The sequence below is a fragment of the Rhinopithecus bieti genome, unplaced genomic scaffold (genome assembly GCF_001698545.2).
Source record: "Rhinopithecus bieti isolate Rb0 unplaced genomic scaffold, ASM169854v2 scaffold_21626, whole genome shotgun sequence".
Classification (NCBI taxonomy): Eukaryota; Metazoa; Chordata; class Mammalia; order Primates; family Cercopithecidae; genus Rhinopithecus; species Rhinopithecus bieti.
Genome location: NW_016810801.1, coordinates 647283 through 660655, shown reverse-complemented (window position 1 = coordinate 660655; position 13373 = coordinate 647283). Strand labels below are relative to the sequence as shown.

The 13373-nt window shown below is 43.2% G+C and overlaps 1 long non-coding RNA gene and 1 pseudogene across 3 annotated transcripts in view; one reads left to right on the top strand and one right to left on the bottom strand.

Moving 5' to 3' along the window:
- LOC108542683 (uncharacterized) overlaps positions 1 to 9651 on the bottom strand; it is a 42158-nt gene extending 32507 nt beyond the window's left edge. For 2 of the 3 annotated variants that reach the window (XR_001889343.1, XR_001889341.1), the window contains exons 1-4: positions 9331 to 9651; positions 6901 to 7055; positions 2201 to 2300; positions 1469 to 1576 (exon numbers count right to left, since the gene is read on the bottom strand). This is a non-coding gene — a long non-coding RNA (uncharacterized LOC108542683). Of the gene's footprint in view, positions 1 to 1468; positions 1577 to 2200; positions 2301 to 4493; positions 4968 to 6900; positions 7056 to 9330 lie in introns of those variants that run through there. The other variant, XR_001889342.1, reaches the window with a different exon arrangement.
- Positions 9652 to 10745: 1094 nt separating this feature from the next.
- On the top strand, positions 10746 to 11292 carry LOC108542682 (60S ribosomal protein L32 pseudogene; annotated as a pseudogene).
- Positions 11293 to 13373: the final 2081 nt, after the last annotated feature.

Here is a 13373-nt window from a genome sequence, read left to right as displayed (position 1 = left end):
GACATTGTGCAGCTTTGTTTGTTCCAGTGTGGGGGTGGGGAGGTGTTGATAAGCATCATCACAATCAGGATCTGCCATCCATGACTTACCATTCATTTCCTAATCAGTCATCACATTTTGTTCAAGCTTAATGCTGACCTATTGAATTTAACGCCACATTCCGCAGCAAAAAGCCACTGCTGTATTTACTGGGGGAAATCAGCCAGCTCTTGCCCTTGTTACTGTAGCACGCACAGGAAACTTAGATTTTCAGGCTATTCCCCCCCTCCCCTTGTTATCTAGGAGTTCTCATTTTGTTCAAAGATTGTTCCCTCTGTCTTCCCTCTTTCCCTCCATGGTGCCAAGACAACCTGAATTACATTAAAGCCCAGGTGGTTCGATATTCAGGCTACCCTCCTGCTCTCTTCCTTCCCCCACTCCCATCAACACACACGCACACACACATCTGTGTGCACACACGCGTGCACACACACAAATGGGATGTGAGCCAACAGAACACTGTGTGACCTTGGGCCGGTCACATCTTTCTAAGCTTCTATTTCATCAGCTGTAAAATGAGGAGGGCAGACTCAGTTATCCCTTTCTTTTCTAGTATTGCATGATTCTAATTTTCCCATGATTCTCAAATGATGGAATTAGAATTATAAAATGTCTGAAACGGAAGATATGCTGAAAACTAATCCACTATTATATCCCCATATTTCAATTATTTCTTATTTTTTGAGACAGCATCTCACTCTATCTCCCAGGCTGGAGTGCAGTGTCACAATCTTGGCTCACTGAAGCCTAAACCTCCTGGGCTCAAACAATCCTCTCACCTCAGTCTCCCAAGTGCCTGGGACTACATGTGCTCACCACTACACCAGGCTAATTTTGTTTATTGTTTTGTACAGAGAAGGTCTCACTTTGTTGCCCAGGCTGGTCTTGAACTCTTGGGCTCAAGTGATCCACCCACCTTGGCCTCCAAAGGGCCGGGCCTACAGGTGTGAACTGCTGCACCCAGCCCCCCCATCTTTCAATTATTTTAGTGACACTTTTATCCTTTTTGCCAAATCTCCACACTACTATCATTCACTCAACTGTTTTTTTCTTTAAATTGACCTTTTTACTTAAATACATATATTTAAAAGACATCCCTTATCATTACCACAAATAGAAAACTGTAATCATTTGCTATAAATGTAATCATAATTAAAGGAAAATAAGGCAATCTAAGAAAATTTTGGCTGGGCCCCACTGCCTGTCCAAAGACCCCAGCCTGCTGCTTGTCCCTCTCTGTGGAAATGGCAGCACGGTATATGTTTAAAGGCACTAAGGTCATGCTGGCATCAAGGAGACTCTTTTGGCCCTAATCAGAATTAAAAAGAGCCACATTCTCTCCCAAGGGATGTCCATTTTATTTAATACAGAGGCTAGGTGCCACCCAAGATTGCCCTCAAGAACTTCACTTTGGGTAAAATGTTCTCACCACTGGTATTTAGGTTAATGTTGTCATTAGTTCATCGAATCCTCCAAATTGCCAATATCTGCATCTTCTTCACCATTACCTTCACCTGCGACCATTGCCAGGCAGCTCCTATGAGAAAACAGATAGGCTCAGAAATACACACACACACAAGCACATGCTCCAAAACAATTTTTTAAACAGCACAATGCTTCCCTGGCACTCCCCCAAGTCCACAGCTCTAGGAATCACTGACCTCAGGCAGGTCTATGTCACTACGTTTTCTAAAGAAATCACTGCCCATGTACAACAAAGAGCAGCTTCCATTGAGCATTTGGGGAGCTCTTGAAGCAACTTCCTTTTTTCCTTTTCTCTCTTCATAGACGCAACATGGAGTAGGGAGCAGGTGGTACACTCTTGTGAGAAAACAGGTACAGAGACAGGGGGGCGGACAGGGAGAGAGGGAGAGAGAGAGAGAGAGAGAGAGAGAGAGACTGCCTTCTGTTTATTTTGTGTGGTATAGGAAGAAAATATTTAAACGTCTCTACTTTAGATACAGTCTGGCTTCCAATTCCAATTCTATCATTTTCCAGCAACACAAATTTGGGCAAGTTGCTCAGCCCCCCTGAGCTTTAATCTCCTCCTTAGCAAAATGGCTCTAGTGACACACCCTTCCTTGCGTTCTGAGGGTGTAAGGCAGGTATAGTACCTGGCACCGAGATAAACATTCATCCAACACTCAGTCCCTTCTTTTACCTTTTTTTTTTTCACTTTGGCACCATTCATGAAGGTCCAAAATTAATCCCCTTTTTATTTGTGTGTTTGTTTGTTTTGCCTTCTAAATCCTGAGTCTCATCTGCAAAATGGAAAAAAGATTGTGAATTTCCATAATGTAAGTTTTGTTTTCTGTGACTCGATTATGGCGAGTGATGTATGAAGGCTGAGTGGAGTGACAAGGAGAGGCACAGAGAAGAGGGAAGATAAACTTTACACCAGCAAACCCAACAATCAACCCCTTTTGAATAATCATTAGCAGCCTGCTGGAAGCTCCAAGTCTCCCAAAGATTTTGGATATAAGAGCGTAACAACATGAATCTAGAAAATGTGGTGCATTTCGTGCATAGATTTGAATTAGAGAATTCTTGGTCAGTTTTGCATATGAAGTTGGGGAGAAGGAGCGGGAGGCGCAAAGAAAAACAGAGAAACACCTCCCCCTGCTGCCTGGATGGCGAATAGCAGCAGAGATGTAAACAAAAAAAAAAAAATCCATGATCACACAAAAACCTTCACCCTATTCCAAGTGTTTGCCAAGGATTCACTATGTGCAGGTAGCTGAATTTTATGGAACGCATTTTCCTATCCTAAGTTACCTTCAAAGGTCATAAAAAATGATCTTAGGACACTATTACAATGATGATTCTTTCCACTGGGCAGGTTGTTATTTGTTTAACAGGAAATATATTAGCATAACTTTTCAATTAAAATGATATAAAAGTTATAAATTGAAAAGTCTTGTTTCTGACTGCCTTACATATACCTAGCTACTTTTATTAGTTTTTCATATAAATATAAGTAAATGTGACTAGGTAGTCTTTTTTTCCTTCTTACACAACAATTAGCTATGTGACACTCTTCTGGACATTGTTTTTGTCACTGAACAACATAACCTGGTGATCCTTCCAAGGCAGAAAAGCTCTCCCAGATATGTTTCAGGGCAGAGTAAGCTTCCTTGTTCTTCCTTCCCTGAGCATGTTATATGTGGAAAGAACACAGCCCCTCTTGGGGAAATCAGATAAGTTGTTTAAATTATTGCAAATGTGAATGATTTTAATGTAGAAATAACCTTTTTTGGTCCACATTAATCACAAATACTGTTCACAACACTTCGCAATAAACTTGTCTCCTGCCCATATTTTTTTTCTGGCATTCCTTGTTATTAGACTCTCTCGCCTTGGTATCCACTGTGTTCAAGAGCAGAACAGAGCTTTGAACTTTATAGTCTAATGCTCAGAATTAAAAGTGCTTAATGCAACCAAGATTTCTATTTAAAACCCAGGGTAAAGGAAAAGCCTTTTGCTTCAGCTGAAATATTCTTGTAAAGGGCAAAATGGAAAATACAAACACCACTGCCGTTTGCTGGTTGCATGTCACAGCCATTGGCACCTCCTGGAAATGGCAAGCCCGCGAGTTCCTGATGGAAGCCAGGTTAGTCTTACTGCATTTGAGAGAGCTAGAAAAGTGTCTTCCAGTGTGATTGAGCCAGCAAGATTGTGAAGGTCAAAGAAAAAACCAATTATCCATAGCAAACACTGACCATACAATTAAATTACACCAGTCAGGAAAGCATCTGATCTTCTGCAACAGACTTCCTCCAGCAAATTTACCCTTGAATCAGTCTGGGCCATTCATTGGCATCCAGCTGATCAGTTTCCTTCTGCTGCCCCGCATCCTGCAACATGTCTGTAGCGGATGCATCACTGCCCACCTACATCCCCTTGGCCCACCCCAGAGGTCACCTGCAGCTGCAGTGGTCAACTCCCAAGCACGAAGACATCTCAGCATCAAGATCCTGCTTCTCTCTGCCCAAGGGCTTTTTCTGGTCACAGAAGTATCCCCTGCACAGTCCACACATGCAGGGCAGGACAGAAGTTCCCGGGAGCTACCAGCCCCAAGAGCAAGCCTCAAGCAATGAGTCGGGGAATAAACAACCAGCTCCCTTGCTTGCCACTTGCTGGGGCAATCCCAAAGTGTGTGGTGCCCATACTCTCAGAGAGACACCAGTGCGACTGAGCCCCAGGTGGGACCTACTCATTAACATACTGCTTATTGGCTTTTCTCTCGTCCCTACTCTCTTATCATTTTTCTGGGATTGACTCCTGTGACAGCCTTGCTCCAGTCAAGAGACAGAAACCACACAGTAAGTTCAATAGGACAAATGTAACACAGAATCATTAACTACTATGAAGAGTATAGACATAAGGAAACTACAAAGCACCCTAGAGCTGAGAGGGAGAACTTAGGAAAAGATGAACTTGAGAGGGATTCAGACCTCTTGGGAAACGGTGAGGTTCAGCCCACGAGACAGCAAAGAAGTTAGCTGCTTTGGCCAGCCTGGAGCTGGCCTGGAATTGCTGGGAACCACCAGAGTGCAGCCAGCCTCCGGAGTGCACGCAGGGGGAGCCAGTCAGCAACTGATGGTGAGGGTTGGAGCCCGGGAGCTGGCGGGGGCTGCTGGAGGCTGCAGAAGCAGCGGCTACTCAACGCGTGACCCTGCCAGCTAAGTGCAGCTGCACACAGGCCGAGCAGAAGCTTGTAAAGGGAGGCTGAGTTCCGGACCCAAGAGCAGCAAACAGGGAAAGGGAAGGTAATCCGGGTACCGGTACGGGCAGGAGCCCTTCGGAGCGCTCACTCTGTGCTGGGGGGCTCTGCTTTCCATGTCAAGAGGGCTGCACAAAAATTATCACCAAGCCGGGGCTGCAGAGTCACAGAAGGACCAGTTCCACCCGCTGTCCTTGCTCACCCACACTACTGAGCCGCTGTCCCCGCACAACCGGCAAGAACCCTCCTCCAGCTGTGGTGTCCTCCAGCGCCCTCTACTGAGGAAGCCTAGCATCGCGCGCACTTAAAGAAGACAGGCTCAAAGGCAGGCCTTTGTTAGGCCCAGAACATACATTAATAAAGGGTCCATTCAGAGCTGACAGGCATAAAAAAATATTTTTTAAAAAAGATAAATACACCTCCCAAAGTCCCACTTGCACTCAAACCCTTGTCTCAGGATCTGCTTTTGAAAGAACCCAAATCACAACAGTGTCAGACAGAGAGCTGATTTTGTTGACAAAAGAGTCAGACTCTAAAATATTTAAAGAAATTTATTCTGAGCCAAATACGAGTCACCAATGGCCCGTGACATAGCCTTCAGGAGATCCTAAGAACATGACCCCAAGGTGGTTGGGGCTTCGCCTAGATTTATACATTTTAGGGAGACATGACACTTCAATCAAATACATTTAAGATACATATTCAGTCCGGAAATGTATCTTAAGGGAAACTGGGGGGTCTGCTTCCAGTTGTGGGTAGATTTAAAATTTGTCTGATTTGACAATTGGTTGAAAGAGTTATTATCAATAGAAAGAAATGTCTGGGTTACACTAAGGGGTTGTGGAGACCAAGGTTTTATCATGCAGATGAAGCCTCCAGGTAGCAGGCTTCAGAGAGAACAGAATGTAAATGTTTCTTATCAGACTTAAGGTCTGTGTTGATGTTAAATGCTGGTCACTTTTCCTGAATTCCTAAAGAGAGGAGGGTATAATGAGACATGTCTGACACCTCTTCCTGTCATGGCCTGAACCAGTTTTTCAGGTTAACTTTGGAGTGCCCTGGCCAAGAAGGGGTCCATTCAGTTGCTTGGAGGGGCTCTAGAATTTTATTTTTTGTTTATATTTTAATCTTGGCTCTGTATGAGCTCAAGAAAGGGTCTTATCAGCTTAGAGTGCCTGCTTTCTCATCTGTAAGATGGAGGTGATCTTAACAGTCCACCTCACAGGGATTATTCTTGAGAGAATGCAACAAAATAGACCACCTGCAATGCACTTGGTACAAAATAAGTGGTCAAAATAAGTGCTTGATATCACCTCCCTTCTGCCTTTTCTTTTTTTTTTTTTTTTTGAGATGGAGTCTCGCTCTATCACCCAGGCTGGAGTGCAGTGGCCAGATCTCAGCTCACTGCAAGCTCCGCCTCCTGGGTTCACGCCATTCTCCTGCCTCAGCCTCCCGAGTAGCTGGGACTACAGGCGCCGCCACCTCGACCGGCTAGTTTTTTGTATTTTAGTAGAGACGGGGTTTCACCGTGTTAGCCAGGATGGTCTCGATCTCCTGACCTTGTGATCCGCCCGTCTCGGCCTCCCAAAGTGCTGGAATTACAGGCTTGAGCCACCGCGCCCGGCCCTCCTTCTGCCTTTTCAAACCAAATCAAAGCCCCAAAGGTTCTTCTTCCTTTCTTTAAGTAAGAGTCAAGGTATGAGAATGCTCCGAGCTACCCTGCTTAAGACATTTTTCCCTTCAATGTGGCCCCGAACATCTTGGAGGAAAATGGGGAGATTAGAAGGAGGCCTTGTCCTGGAAAGGAATGATTTGAAGTATTGGAAACAAATGATAAACAAGTGTTTCTCTACAGAGAAAAAAGTTCAAGTAGAGAAGTTCTCCAGGATATGACAATTTCTGTTGGCATTTAAATGAATGAGCTTTAAAGCAGGGAATAAGCAGTGTGATAATTGCTACCATTAATTAAGAGTTCACTATGTGCCAGGAATTCAAAGTCATAACCTCTCTTAGTCCTCATAACAATTCTTTAAGGTAAATGCTATTTTTAATCTCATTTATGCAAATGATGAAACAGAGGCTTGAAAAGATGGAGCAGTTTTCCCAAGGTCAGAGCCAGGATTGGATCCCAAGCCTACCTGACTCTAATCCTTGGCTTCAATTGCTGTGATGGATACAACTGGGATTGAGCCTAAGGAGTCAGAAGTCTGTGGTCCTGGTTCAGGCTTTATGTTTGAATCCCTATGTTTTCCAGCAAGTAATTCTTCCCTCCCCAAAGGGATGATTCTTTCATCTGTAAAATGAGAGAGCTGAGTTAGAATCAGGGTTTCTGCAGAGGTGGCACCACACCCAAGGATATTTTGGAAAACTGTGAGGATAGTTGGTGCTATGATGAGAGGGCACTCAATAGATTTCATGGTTGAGGACCAGGGTGAGTAGATGCCCTACATATCCCACAAGATATTTGTGTAATTGAAAAAGTTATGTGAACCTAGAACCTTGCTCCATTTTACATCTAAAAACAAAACATTATTATACCATTTAATATCCAGTGAATTTTCCAGGGTCAATTGAAGAAAGATTGTACTTTATTTTATGATAAATTTTACCAGGAGTTGGTCACTATTTGGTAAATCATATCACCAACAACAGTGCAAAACATGATATGCATTAGCAGATCATCCCCTCACTTTGCATTTGTACTGATTATGGATACAGTCACAAATGTCTGTGTATTTCATGGGGCCTTTGAGTGTAGTATTCCCCAGTTATTTGTATATTGAAACACTCATTACCTTATTATAAATTATTTTCTTTATAGTTTTCCTTTGTAGAATGGTTAGGATACAATATTAACAATAAAACACATGTGTAAACAGGTTGTATTACCTGTGAACTTCACTTCAAGACATTTAAGGAGGTATTATAAGATACTTGTTTCAAAAGAGGAATTCTGGATGCAGGGAGAGAGGTTCTGACTTCTCTATTCACTGAAACAATAGCCCTAATACAAAGCCAAGAACCAGGATACCCAAGATACAGACCTATTAATTTACTCAAAAATGACTTATTAGCACTGACTTTGAGTCAGGTATGGCTGTGGATTCTGGGGACATAGCAGAGAATAAGAGGACCTGAGTCTCTGACCTTGTGAAGCATTCCCTGTAAAAAGCAAATGTCTATGTCTTAGTCTCTTGCTGGTGTTATGACAAAATCCCATAGATTTGTTAATTTATAACAATAGAAATGTATTGCTCATAGCTCTGGAGGCTGAGAGATCCAAGATAAAGCACCAGCAGATTTGGTGTCTGGTGAGGGCCCGTTCCTTATAGATGGCACCTTCTATGTGTCCTCACACAGCGGAATGGGCAAAAGGACTCCCTCAAATCAATTTGCTAAGGGCATTAATCCCATTTGTGAGGGCTCCACCCTTATCTTAGAACATCACTACCTTACAAAGGCCCCACCTCTTAATACTATCACACTGACGATTATGTTTCAATACATGAATTTCAGTGGGACACCAACATTTAGATCACAGCAGCTCATATCTACTAAAGTTTAATATTCACCTAAATTATGGCAATTTCACTACTAGGTATATACTGAAGAGAAATAAAGTCACATGCCCACCCAAAGACATTATGAGCAAGTTCATAGAAGCTTTTTTCATAACAATCAAAAACTGCACAACCCAAATGTCACTCAAGAGGAGAACAGATAAATCATGGTATATTCATAAAATGGAGTACTACAAAGTAAATTAAAAAAAAGAAAAAGACTACTAACATGACAACATGGATGAATCTCATAGAGATTATGTTGAACAAAGAAACCAGACACGAAAGTGAAAATACTGTACAATTCCACTTGTATGAAATTGAAGAAGAGTCAAAATTAATTGATGGTGGTAAGTATCAGAATAGTAGCACACCTCCTGGAGACACTTTTGACCAGGAAGGTACCCAAGAGAAGCTTCTGGAATGGTAAGAAGTTCTATGTCATGGTCTGAGTGATGATTACACAAGTATATACAACTAATTAAATATTCATCAAGCTAGACCAGGTGTAGTGGCTCACGCCTGTAATCCCAGCACTTTGGGAGGCCAAGGTGGGTAGATCATCTGAGGTTAGGAGTTCAAGACCAGCCTGGCCAACATAGTGAAACTCCATTTCTACTAACAATACAAAAAAATTAGCTGGGTGTGGTGGTGCCCGCCTGTGGTCTCAGCTACTCGGGAGGTGGAGGCAGGAGAATTGCTTGAACCCAGGAGGCAGAGATTGCAGTGAGCCAAGATCATGCCATTGCACTCGAGCCTGGGCAATAAGAGCAAAACTCCATCTCAAAAAAAAAAAAGTTCATCAAGCTGAGCACTTAAGACTAATGCACTTGGACACACCTTAAAGTACCTACATTTTACCTCAGTATTTTCTTTTTTAAGACTCTATTTGAACACCCAAGTTTAAGTAGTCACAAACAAAAGGCTTCTGGAATCAGGCATCTGGGTCCAAATCTCAGATTCTTCGTACCACTTCTTACTTTGTAAGATCTTGAGAAAATGACTTACCTTGTCTACGATTCCATTTTCTTTCATACAGCATGAGAATAATGGGAAGCAGATCACTATGCACTGGTTGCCAACTTGTCTGGGTGCAGTGAGACAGAACACATTCGCACACAGGGTTACATGAAGCAGATTACTTACAGATAGGCAGCAAGGATAACAGAAGACTTGGATTCATTGTAAGCTCATCCCCAAGGCTCAGAAAAGCTTCCTAAGGCAGATGATGCTCCGTCTGCCTGTGCCCTACTTGCACCGCAGCTAAGGAACCAGGGAAAGCAGCCCACACTCGGTTGTATTCCCTATGGTCACATGACATGATGGGCTAAAGCACTGAAGGACACCCTGTTTCTTTCTCTTTTTTCATATACTTTTAAGTTCTAGGGTACATGTACAGAACATGCAGGTTTGTTACATAGGTATACACGTGCCATGGTGGTTTGCTGTACCTATCAACCCATCATTTACATTAGGTATTTCTCCTAATGCTATCCCTCCCCTAGTCCCCCACCCCCTACATGTCCCAGTGTGTGATGTTCTCCTCCCTGTGTCCATGTGTTCTCATTGTTCAACTCCAACTCCCACTTATGAGTGAGAAGATGCGGAGGACACCCTTTTTCTTTAGGAGGACAGGACAGGACTGGAACAGAACTCAGGCTGTTCCAGCCATCTCCCCCTTTATCTCAGATGCTACACTCGTGGCACATTCTATAGTTACTCTTGAGAATTACAAGTGGAAAAGGAGTAAAAACTGGTTCATTCCAAGGCCACCTGGAGCACTGTCCTGCAAAGAGTAATTCATTCCTCTCCAGTTTGCTAAGTGCATTCAAGACATAACACATGTAAGAGTGTCTACCACTCTCCTTATGTTCAATAGCTATTCATTTCTTCTACACAAATTTTACACTCCATTAGCTCTGACTTCCCAAAACAGAGCTGTGTCAGTGATGGCAAATTTGTGACATTTGTGTTCCTCAATGCCCCCTCCTGAGCCTTGAAAGATATGGCTAATCCACTACAACACTCTTCCCTGCTGACCCTTAAAATCCAGCTCAACACAGTACTCCCTGAGGCTTCACCACTTCATGGGAGCTGGGCATAAAAGAAAACTTATTTGCCATCCTGGCCTATGTCATATTCATCTTTGCTTTGGCTGTAGTATCTAGTACTAGCACTTGTCAGGCTTGTGAGAAATGAAAAAAGAGCCGATATTTATTTCACATCTAAACAACACACTGAAGCTGGAGATTTTTTATACGTTGCCTCTTAAATCCACACACAAAAAATTCTGTGGGGGGAAAAAAAGCATAGTTCTTGTTAAGAAATTAAAAAAAAAAATCAAGCTTATTTAAATAAGAAAGGCCTGTCCACAGATGACAGATGGTTAAGCCAAGTTTAAATCCAAGTTTGTCTGCCCCAGATGCCCAAGGTCTGTCCACCATGGCATGCCACACTTCATCAACTGTGGACACACAGTGCAAGTCCAACATTAGAAAGTAGGTATGTTCTCTCTTCCTTGGCACTGCCTATGGAGGTGGCAGCCATGTCCTCCTCAGCATCATGGCCGCCTTCATACCCCTTGTGAAGCCCAGAATAGTCAAAAAGAGAACCAAGAAGTTCACTGGGCACCAGTCAGACTGATATATTAAAATTAAGCGTGACTGGCGGAAATCCAGCGGTATTGACAACAGGGTCCGTAGAAGGTTCAAGCTCCAGATCTTGATGCCCAACAGTGGTTATGGGAGCAATAAAAAAACAAAGCATATGCTGCCCAGTGGCTTCCAGAAGTTTCTGGTTCACAACGTCAAGGAGCTGAAAGTACTGTTGATGTGCAACAAATCTTACTGTGCTGAGATTGATCACAATGTTTCCTCCAAGAACTGCAAAGCCATCATGGAAAGGGCCACCCAGCTGGCCATCAGAGTCGCCAACCCCAATGCCAGGCTGTGCAGTGAAGAAAATGAGTAGGCAGCTCATGGGCCTGCTTTGTGTTTACATAAAACTGTAAAAAATAAATAAATAACAGAAAAAAGAAAGTAGATATGCAATATCTACTGTCTTCCCTCAATAATAAAATCATCCAGAATTCAGAACGAGAGAAATAGATGTGCTATCCTATTAGAAGTGAGTTAAAAAGAGGATATAGGAAATTATTTCATGCCAAAAAATAAATAAAACTAAGTGAGTTCTGATGGTTAAAAAAGAGCAAGATAGAATCAACAGCCTGCAAGACTAACAATTCACTGGCTGCTAATTCTGCAGATTTGCTTCTTCAAACACAAGCACATTAGGTATTCTGCTAATGGAGCCAAAAGCGCCTTCTCTAATCCCAAGTGAAGTGCAGATAGCCGCTCTCTGCCAAGCCTTGTTTTTCTTGCTTTCATTTTGGTTTGCTTCCTGTGGGTTTCATGTACCTCATCAGAAACTGAAGGTAGGAAAACAGAGCTGTCCCCTGACCAAAGTAAAGCTCTCATAGGGAGGGCCAAGGGGACTCACAGAGCGCAGACCTCGTGCATGTCAAGGCCACTGTTTTGAATCTGAAAGTACACATTGTAATGCCGTCTCCGTTGAGGAGGACATGACCACAGAGAGGAAACAAGAGAAAAGATGGGGAGGAGGAGGAATGCTAGAATGTCACAGCCAGGAGGGCCTGTGGAGGTCGCTTTGCCCATTTTCCCAAATGTTAATCATGTTGGCCATAATCCTATACCACCTGCACTATTACTTACTTATTCTCTTTCTTCAAGTAAGCTCACTTATTCAATTAAATGTAGCTTCATCTTAATCAATATCAATGAAATCACACATTTGATGTGATAGTTATATTTTTTTCCTAATACACTTTAAAATAAACGTAACTATGAAAACTTAAAATGTTCATCCATGCATCATATATAAGCTTGTATCTCCCTAGTGGGACCTGCACCACACACTGAGAAAGACTGATAGTTCATTGGATTCTAGGCTTGTTTTTTAGCAGTGGAAATACTTCAGGGTTTTAATGGACCCCAATCTGTCCAATAGATAACTGCTCTGAAGAAAGCTGCCCAGGGCGGCTTGGAAATCTGGACTTTTAGCATCTACATTGCTGCCCACCTTGCTCAAGACCCCAGAGGTCACTTGGCTCAAGGCTCAGTAAGCAGCATTTGAGGCCAGGCACAGTGGATCACACCTGTAATCCCGGCACTTTGGGAGGCCAAGGTGGGCAGATCAGCTGAGGTCAGGAGTTCGAGACCAGCCTGGACAACATGGTGAAACCCTGTCCCTACTAAAAATACAAAAAATTAGAAGGGTGTGGTGGTGTGTGCCTGTAGTCCCAGCTACTCGGGAGGCTGAGGCAGGAGAATCACTTGAACCCAGGAGGCAGAAGTTGCAGTGAGCTGAGATTGCACCACTGTACTCCAGCCTGGGCGAATGAGCAAGACTCTGTCCCAAAAAAAAAGTTTGAAACTCTGTTCCAGCTCCAGCTCGTTTTACAGAAAAGTAAATTAAAGCATGAAGAGAAATGATGACAAGGGGTTGCACAGAAAGTTACTGTAGAAATACATGTGGAAGCCAGAGCCCTTAATGCACATCTAGAGATCGTGGCACTACCCTGTACCCTGGAAAATCTTCAACATGGGCCACAAAGATGGCACATAGCCTTCCTCCACCTCTCTCCCTCCACACATGGTGGTTTGAAGAAACACTGGAGCTGAGAGGGGAGGAAATCTGTGGCTAGGTAGAAAGACAACGAGGTAGAATTTGGACAATTAATTGCTAGGGTGCTACTTGGGCTGAAAGTTGTTTGGACTGAGAATAGAAGACCAATGCATGGGAGCCTCAAGGTGACAGACACAACCCAAATGCACCACGTCATGTGGGCACCTTTGTTTCCCCAGTTTTCCTCAACTGACTGAAGCATCTAGAAATGCACCCAAATGCCCAAATCCTACCTGAGAAGCTTTGAAGAATAATTTGAGACAATTTCTACACCTTGACTCCTTCCTCATCTGCAGCTCCTCCTTCACCCTACCCCTATCCAGCCACGCCCTTCCAGTATCCCTTTG